This window comes from Amphibalanus amphitrite, unplaced genomic scaffold, assembly GCF_019059575.1.
Source record: "Amphibalanus amphitrite isolate SeventyFive unplaced genomic scaffold, NRLGWU_Aamphi_draft 000041F_arrow, whole genome shotgun sequence".
NCBI lineage: Eukaryota > Metazoa > Arthropoda > Thecostraca > Balanomorpha > Balanidae > Amphibalanus > Amphibalanus amphitrite.
In genome coordinates this window covers 1,059,448-1,068,561 of record NW_024881537.1, presented here as the reverse complement: position 1 = coordinate 1,068,561, position 9,114 = coordinate 1,059,448, and the positions used below count along the sequence as shown (strand labels likewise).

The window sequence follows — 9,114 nt, the reverse complement described above, 5'->3', positions numbered from 1 at the left end:
GAGCAGGAGGCGATGGCGGCGTCCACCACGTACGGCGTCTCATGGGCCTGCTGGGACGACCGCACCTCGTAGATGTCATCGGATGTCTGTGAAATAAGTTACAGATGGGCTCATTGACGAACAGGATAAGGTATGCTGAAGGATGGCTAGTACAAAACACCACCTATTTCTACCCGCGCCCTGCTGAGGAGCGGTGCTTGAAGACACCCGCTTGCGGTTTTTCACGAATATCTTAAAACAGCAACGAGTTATAGTACAGCTGTTTCTCTTTTTGCCACACCTCATCATTCATCTTCTCTGCACATGTCACAATTTCAGACCACGTCAAATGACAATACCTCAGGAAAAATTTCAATGACAACCATAGCTAGATCGACTGACTGATGGCTTTGAAATTTCAAGCGATTGGGCAGGACAATAGTGTGTATGAAATGTACATCTTGGAAAGTTGATATCGATGACCTTTGTCTTGTCTTGTCAAATTTTGCCATCTCTCCGGACAGAGGGAATGGGAGACAATTCAACTGAGCTTTTTGACGATAGTCATACTACATCTATTCAAGCATCTCGGCACAGATATATTTTATGAAGTCTAGAATTTGCACCCGTGACCCCTCTTTGTAGCCGTGAAGTCAGAGATGAGGTCAGCGGTAGCCGTCCTTGGATATGCTCAGCTCAACGATACAAATCGACACGCGATATGCATCATGACTTTTCGCCGAAAATGCAGATTGACCTTATATTTTCAAGCTTACCTTTAGGGTCAATGTATCTGATGCTTGAATAATCGAAATGTCTCTTGCGGTGAAGAGAGGAGGGAGGTTGAAGCGTAAAGGATGAAGAGAGTACACAGATTTGATTGAATGCAGGTGAAGATTGGTCATTAGAAGGAGAGCTGAACATGAAGATGGAACTGAAGATTACGCTGCACAGCCAGACCATCCCTGATTCATAGCTGCTTATATCAGTCGTGGGAATCGAACCCACATGCCATGCTATGTAATCTTCAATATCTTGCGAAAATGTGGATATGAGTTGCAGAATTTGAAATAAAGAAATACAGATCCATACTGCAACTGGAGGATTAGGTAACAGGTGTGGAAATTAATTTTCACTCCCGCCGATTTTCATCACATCTTCGAAGCTGCTCTTCAGCATTATGCCGTATGCCATAATCGGTATTCACGCACCTTTATTCAGCGATACCTGATTAAAGTCAGCAGATAACGTGAGATCAATTGTGAGGCCACCAGAGAAAACTACTTGCTTTTGGTCCACATTCGCGTCCACCCACATATACACCAACAGCGATCCACGTCCGACAAAGGTTTGCAACTAAAAAAAAAAAACGCAACTGCATAGCTTTTTTTGTAGACGGTTACTAGATCGATGTTATGCTAAGTTATTAAACTAGTGTTCCATTTAGCCAGTGACCAATCTAGCGTGATACCACAATACCTGAGTGATCTCGCCGGTCGATGGTGCCGCTGCCCGCTGCTGTCGTTGGCGAGCTCGCCTTCCATTGGCGACGTCCACCAGCCGCCGCTGGTAGTAGGACTCCAGCCGGTTGGTCAGGAAGTCCACCAGCTGCACGGCGTTGAACGCGCGCGTCCTGTTCAACAACAAAATTGTTTACATAGGTAGGTTCGTATGAAGGATTGCCGGTTCCGTTTGAAGTAAGCAATATCAGACAATTATGTGTGATTGATACAAGTTGAGCTCACTTTGTGCAGTTGCCAATGCTACTATAATTTGACCCATCAAATTAATGCTTGTTTCTTTGTAACTCAGTTCGATAACACTCGTGCGAAATTCTGTTCAAATGACGATAACGCGGACTCCGATATTTTCACGAATTTGTTCGCAGTCTTGTCAGTTTTGGGCATGTGGGTACAAACTTAGATCAACTCACTCAATACAATGTAAGGTAAATAAATGCAGTGTTCAAGCCCGTACACACCTAATTGGAGGGGTTCTCCGCTTTTAGCTGAATAATTTGGGTCAAACAGGTTACAACAAAGTAATTATATCATATGTTAAGCTCAGCCGCGCACCGTCTGTAGTCCAGGCCAAGGTCCTATATATCAGGTCTAGACGAAGAGACCCTAATGTTTGACATACAAAGTGCCGACACGAATTTTGGGAAAATTAAGTTTTTCACTGTTACCGAGGTCAAAATCAAGCAAGCGGCTCTGTCCGTGGCAGTCATGCATAACATTGCATCGTGTCATCGTGTCGTCTCATTTGCCACGGGCTGACATGCATATGATATAACATACCTGTACAGCACCGAGTCTTTTACGACGCGGAAGGCCGACTCCACGACGTTGTTCGTGTTGTGGCCGTTAGTGGGGATGTCATCCCTCAGGCACAAGGCCCACTCTTCTCGCCGCTGGTAAAGTCCCATCGCGTAGGACAGGAAGCTGGGGTAGATGTCTCCCCACTCGCGGTCTAGCACCTCCATCTGCTGTCCCATCGACACCTCGCTCTCGGCGTAAACGATCCTCTTCAAGGACGCCATCAGTGTCTGCCGGTCCTGTCCGCATACGCAACGTGTCACAAAATAATCAGCAAGAGCAGAGCTCCGAGAGACAGTCTTATGTCAAATTACATCTTGTATAATGTATATCAAGGTGACCATCCCACCTAAAGATTAGTTTTGAGTTGAGATAGCCAAGTTGGGGTCCTTGGCTTGCAATTACCGGTTTTGGCACACACAAAATCGAAAATATTTTATTTCAAAGTCGCAGCAAATTGGATTCAGAGGAGCCAATGGATTTGAATGCCCCCTCTGAATGTGTGACGTCAGCGCAGATCTAACTATTTCAAATCTTTTACTTTACTATGACGTTTGGTAACTCGTGGTGGTATATCCTGCTTTGCGCGCAACAACTCTCACACTTTCAGGATGCCAAATTATTGCTTATAAATTACCTCGTAGGAACTGAGTGGAGTTCCCAAAAGTAAACACAAGTTTAAGTGTAATATCTTGAAGACCGGTGAATATTTTTTCGGTGAAATTTGGTAGATGTTCGTTTTTGCTCTTTCTGAACCGAGCGACATGATGACAATCCATTAACTTTTTTGAAGGTGGGAGGGTCCTTTTAATACTAATACATGATATTTGGCGATTGAATTAGCAATACGAAGATAAATGCAAGACGACGATACATTTAAACACAAAGTTGAACACAACGCAACGTTGCAGAGGAATATTGCATTGTTATCTAGATGAAAAGCTCAATGGAATGTTATTTCGATGTTATTTGTATCTAATAGAAAAATAGCAAAAAAATCAATGTTCAATTCTTGCACTATATAGTCACGTTCGGGTAACTCAACATATAAATCGTTTTGTGAAAAGGAATCAAGCTAGACATAAATCAAACCTTCATGTGGACACCGTGGCGTGCGTCAAACAGCCATCGCCACGCCGCCTGCAAAACGTGAAAGAGGCAGAGCAGCAGCCTCGCGGAGGGCCACGTCTCCCGAAGAGCGTTACGCTCCGCGGCGGAGTCATCAGTCATGAAGACCGCTGGTCCCTGGCGTCCGCGCCCACCAAAGGCAGCTACAAGGAAGAGGAAAAATGGTGACTGGATTATTATGAACGGAAAACGAGAAACTGGTTTTGGATGATAACGGCTGAGAGTTAGGACAAGCGTAAGCCACGCCCAAAAACAGTGAGGCAGCACCACCACCACTCAACTCCCAGCACAAGCATTGCCAGCCAACAATCATACTAACCAAGAGCTGAAGTTGGCAACCCCAAAATAGTGACATGCGACATGCTCAGTCCACAACCACTTAAGACACAGTATAGCCATTAGCCATGCACAGTGCACACTGCATCATTGTAACATTAACGTACCATCGGGCAAGATGTCACACAGCATCTTCAGACCCTTCTCGAGCGTCGTCTGGGCCTCAGAAGTGCTCAGCATGACGCCGAGCGGCAGACCTCCCGCGACGCTCCACGTCATTATGAGGAACACGCGCAGGTTGTCCCGGTCCATGTTCCCAGATGCGTCGATGAAGACGATTTCACCAGACTCTCGGAGGGTGTGCGCCCGTTCCATCAAAGGCGTGACCGCTGCGACGATCGTTTCGCCGCAATGCTGCTCGACGGCGACCCGCTCGGTGTTAGTCACCACCTTCTTGATGTTATCTAGGCTACTGAGACGCTGGTTCGCGCCAGTGCCGTACTCTTCTTTGAAGAGCTTCTGGTACAGTCTGAGGGAGGAAACGCGAGTAGCGAGCTGTCATGGCCTACACTTAAATGTAACGTTTCACTGGTGTCGCCGCCGTGGACCGCGTATAACATATGGAATCGGGGTACCCGCTAACGTATGCGTCAATTTCTCCTCTACCACTGCTTCTTGGACGCACAGTCTGCCAGCAAGACACTTGAAAACTGCAAAGCAAACACACTCGTACTATTTTTACCATTTAGTTTCCAGTTCTTTTTTATCTGACTCAATATGCAATTTTTCGCTATCTTCAGTGAGAAGCTTTGTCATATGCTAAAGGCCGCCATCCACTGTGACGGAATTCCGTCCGGAGTCGGTCAGGAATGTTGCCGCTCGCTGACCGCATCCAGACCGCAGACGGAAAGCTAACGGACACTGGCGAACACTTTGTGAAGAGCAGTTATCAGTTATTACAAAAGAAAATATAACAATTTACTAGCATCACATAGTGCTGCCACTTCAAGGACATTATATTTACTTACTTCATCTAAAAAGTTGTGATTTTATCTTAAATTTGCAATTGAAAACTCGAGGACGGAAGACGGTCCCTGTCCGCGTCCATTCCGTCAGCTGCGTTCTCCGCAGAAAAGTTCAACATGTCGGACGTTGTTATTTCGTTTCCGTGGCAACCGCGTCCGAAACGCTTGCGGAGAGCTGACAGAAAATCAACAGCTGATTGCCGTTCGGATGCGGTCCGCACGGAGCGCACATGATTTCCGTACGGACCGGATGCGCCCATAGGGCTCTGTGTTAAATTCCGTACGGACCGAAAGCGTTCCGCATAGTGGAAGGCGGCCTTAAGTGTAAAAACAAAATATCGAAACCGATGCGACGTGTGCTGATGCTTATGTAGTGCTCATTAATGTCTCGTTCCAACTAAAACGACACCCATAGCAAATCCGGTTCTCGGAAAGAGCACTTACTCGTAGGCGTAGCGGCTGTCGGGCACGATGGACCGGTCGGCGGACACGAGCGGATACTCGTCCCCGTACTCGGCCTGAAGTTCAACTCTGAGAGTTTCCAGGGCAGTGGCGACGGAGTGGTGATGCCGGAAGAGCTCAGTCAGCCGGGCCCGAGCGGGGGAGCCTACACGACGGTACTTCAGGGCGGCCGCCGAATCCGTGGCGTGGTTGTGCCGCTCCCCATTGGCCACCACCGTCAGTTCGTAGCCTGCGTCGGGCTTCTTGGACCTGTCAATCAGTACAGATGGGTCTTAGCAACGCTGTGTATATTGTACATGTATGAAGCCAAGGGTTGCACGAAGCAAAGACTCCATTCCGAAACTTGGGTTGGACGAGACAGCCTAATACACAACTACTAAACATTTATTTACACACCATGGCGCGATTTTACACACACCATTGACGTTGGGAAATCCCGATCAAAAAGAGACCGCACAAGATGAGCATCAACTATCAATTATAGACACTTCTCACACCTTATGCTTAGTATCACTCAAATTGGGCGGTCCGTACTCCACATTGGACCCATTTTCCTATACAAAGGCAATACACGATTACATCAGGTCAAAGGTCATTGCGTCAGGTCAGAGGTCACCCTAACGCAGTCGTTTTTGCCTTAGCACGGCAGCATGGGTTACAAAAAAAAACTGAGTCTTAATGGTCAATAGAAAGTGTATAAGAAAATACGTCATCATAATTATGACTACCTTCCATATGCCACCAATTCACGCTTTAACATGTTGCAAGACACACACGAATACAAGATCCCCCGCTACTCGCAAGTATGCAAAACAAGTCCAAAAGGTACACTTAAAGGTAACGAGGCCACTGTAGCATGTAGAGCCCACTCAAACCAGGAGGCAGGAACATTGCACAAAACACATCTTGGACGCACAAACCTGCTCTGTCGGTTCTCCGCCAGAACCACTCTCCGGACTTTCAGTCTCAGGATGACGGAGCAACCGGTATCTCGTGGCGACCTTCCTCTTGCGCCCTCCTTGGTGCGGCCATAGTGCTGGCACCGCACGCGTTTCTGTCAAGCAATTATATTCATGTTAAAAAAAGCAAAGCCACCCAAGCTCAGGCAGAGGCAATCATTTGCAAAGAGATATATAACGGCACGGGGGGGGGGGAATTGATGCAACCCCCTAAGGTTTTTCGCGAATAACTCGCGTATAGAGCGGCCAATCGCGACGAGACTTTCAGTACCCTTGCGTTGGTCCCTTTTACACCTAACCTGAAAATTGCATGACTCTGACCCAAATGACCTTTGACCTTGACCTACTTTCAGAGACCATGTTTGGCCGGAATCGCGATTCGGCGTATGTTGGCTCGCATGCAGCGCGTTTGCAGTCTTTTCGTGGTTTTAAGCGTTCAAACATGTGATTTGATGTTGCTCCCATGCATTAGTGTGGATGTCAAGGTCACCTGAAGGTCAGGTCAGATCATTGACCTTTGGTGACCTCGGTGCACTTTTTCGAGTTATACATGTTTCTACGCTAGTCTTTTTTTTTTTTGGCTGAATTCGAATTTAGCAACCATTTGAACATTTACGAAGTAGTTTTGGTGCCTTCGTAACATGTTACGAAGCTGTCAGAGGCGATTGACACGTACTACGAATACCACGCAGGACCCCTACTGGTTGACCTGACCCGACCTGGCCTAAATGCATAAAGACATCATCTGTGATCAAAACTAACATGATATTCGTGATCAGCACCCCCAAAAACCCCTTAGAAGCCACACTTTACGACGTTCTAACAGGTCCCGCTTTTCCCGATTTTTGGGTCATTGACCTGACCTGAAACGTCAACCGATGACCTAGGACCTTAAAATTGGGCAGCATCGGCTTTCTCTCGTCACGGGAAACACTCGTTTTTTCCGCGAAGCTCTAGCTCGATCAGGGGCCAAAGACGAGGGGGTCGTACCCTCCCACTCCCCCCCCCCCCCTGTGCCATCGAAGGAAGCAATGGCCTGTGCTGGGGAGGGATAATATACGTAATAAATAAACCAATAATACATACATACAAAGAAGTGCCAAACGAGACCACATTTTAACCTGAGGCAAGAAAAAATAATTAAACTTTAAAGATGCGATATAAAGGCAAGATGTTACCTACAAATGACAAGTAACTGAAGATCTCCCTGTTCCAATATGAACATGACAATAATAATGTAACTACGCTGTGCATACCTGGTGTAGAACCCAAGCATTTTTGCTCTTTTCACCATCCGTGGCCATGACACTGAAGGTAGTGCCAGTCTCCTTCTCGAAGAGTCTAAGCCACTCTGTGGCGCTTTTCTCCTCCGACGGGCATCGAACCGAAATAGTCGCCCCGGAAAGCAGCTCCTGACAAGGAAGAAACCATATTCAATGTTCATACCGGATACCCGTTGCAGATTAATACCCGTTCCAGTTTCCACAGACTCGATTTGTTTGTGGGGAACACATGGCCCATTCAGTTAATACAATATTAACATTTTTATAGAGCACGCAAGGTATGAGGTAAAAATTAAAGAGCTTACTATGATGAGCTCCCCCAGGCTCCCCCTACTGACAACTCCAATCAGTAGCAATACAATGACTTATGGAGAATCTCATTTCGGCAACCTGTCAGCCCGACATCACATGCACTTTTCTTTTCTCCTTTTTTTCCTTTTCTCCTCCTTCTTTTAATATCTTACTGGGCCAGGGCAGCGAAAATTCAAATATAGCAAACGTGCACACTGCACACTGCTCAAGCATGAAGTTGAGCAAAATCACTGTCAAGAATTAAAAACTGAGCAAACAAACATGAACTTGAGGACAACCACTGTTACAAAATGGAAACTAAACAAACAGGAAAATAGCTTCCAGAATAAAAGATGACTTGGACCAAATCATGCAATTTGCAACCAGCCACAAACCTCTTCGATGCCAGGAAACATGCCCAGGCGTTGACAAAGGATGTATGGCTGGCCATTGCCACCCAGCACCTTGCAGTACTCCTCCTAAAAAGACATAATTTGGTTAACAGGCATGCATATTGCTGATCAAGTGGCATAAAAACAGTTGGAGGCCAAACGATTAGACATGGCAAGGTAAAAAAGCTTGCAGTGCGGTTCAAAGTGCCATAGAATAGAAGAGCTGGAAGTCGATAGTATGGCAATGACTGGCAAATCAGTGCAAAAGTCTACCATTAACACCAAATAATATGCCACACGGCACACACCATTGATATAGCCATCATAGTAAATCTGCAAAACACAGCCACATCAAATGACAGCCCCCACACAGGACAAGTGACAAGAGCCCATTGAAATTGTCATGCTTTACAGATTGGGTTCTGGAGGGTCATGAGAAAAGCAAAGCCAAAGCTTAGCTTATTGGCACAGACCAATCAGACTTGCCTCACTCACTGAATATTTACTCAAGTGGTTTATCCAAAACTGGTGACCGATAAAATTGACATGATAGCATAACCACTCACCTCAGAGAGCATCCTCCTAGGCAGTCATTCACCAAAAGAGCTGTTTCCTATAACAAACCTTATTAAAATAATGAGTTCTGAAACAGAAAACAATTCTTAGGTAAATAAATCTGAGAAACAGGTAAAGTGGGGTTTCTCCTTAGTGCTCAGCAACAAAAAGGGATAGGCATGTTGCGCCTGAAAACAAAGCTCTATGCTAGCTCTTTTTTATTTTCCTTGACAATTGACATGATATTCTTTGGCTGAGTTGATTAGCCAATATTGCCTTCATGGATATAAATGCTTGAGATATAATGCTGCAAATCTGCTATGGTTAAATACTGGAATGGATATCGAGACAGTGTGTTGTGGAGGCGAGCAAACCCACATCACTTGATGTAGTCTTTCTAGCTATGTACGTTGGTAAATGATATTCATATAACCCAGACTTCAGAC

The 9,114-nt window shown here is 45.9% G+C and overlaps 1 long non-coding RNA gene across 1 annotated transcript; it reads right to left on the bottom strand.

Annotated features, from left to right (window-relative positions):
• Positions 1-6,128: 6,128 nt before the first annotated feature.
• Positions 6,129-8,805, bottom strand: LOC122375725. The gene is made up of 4 exons (XR_006255442.1): positions 8,680-8,805; positions 8,117-8,200; positions 7,404-7,559; positions 6,129-6,242 (listed from the first exon to the last, which is right to left on the bottom strand). It is a non-coding gene; the product is annotated as an uncharacterized LOC122375725 (long non-coding RNA).
• Between the last annotated feature and the right edge of the window lie 309 nt (positions 8,806-9,114).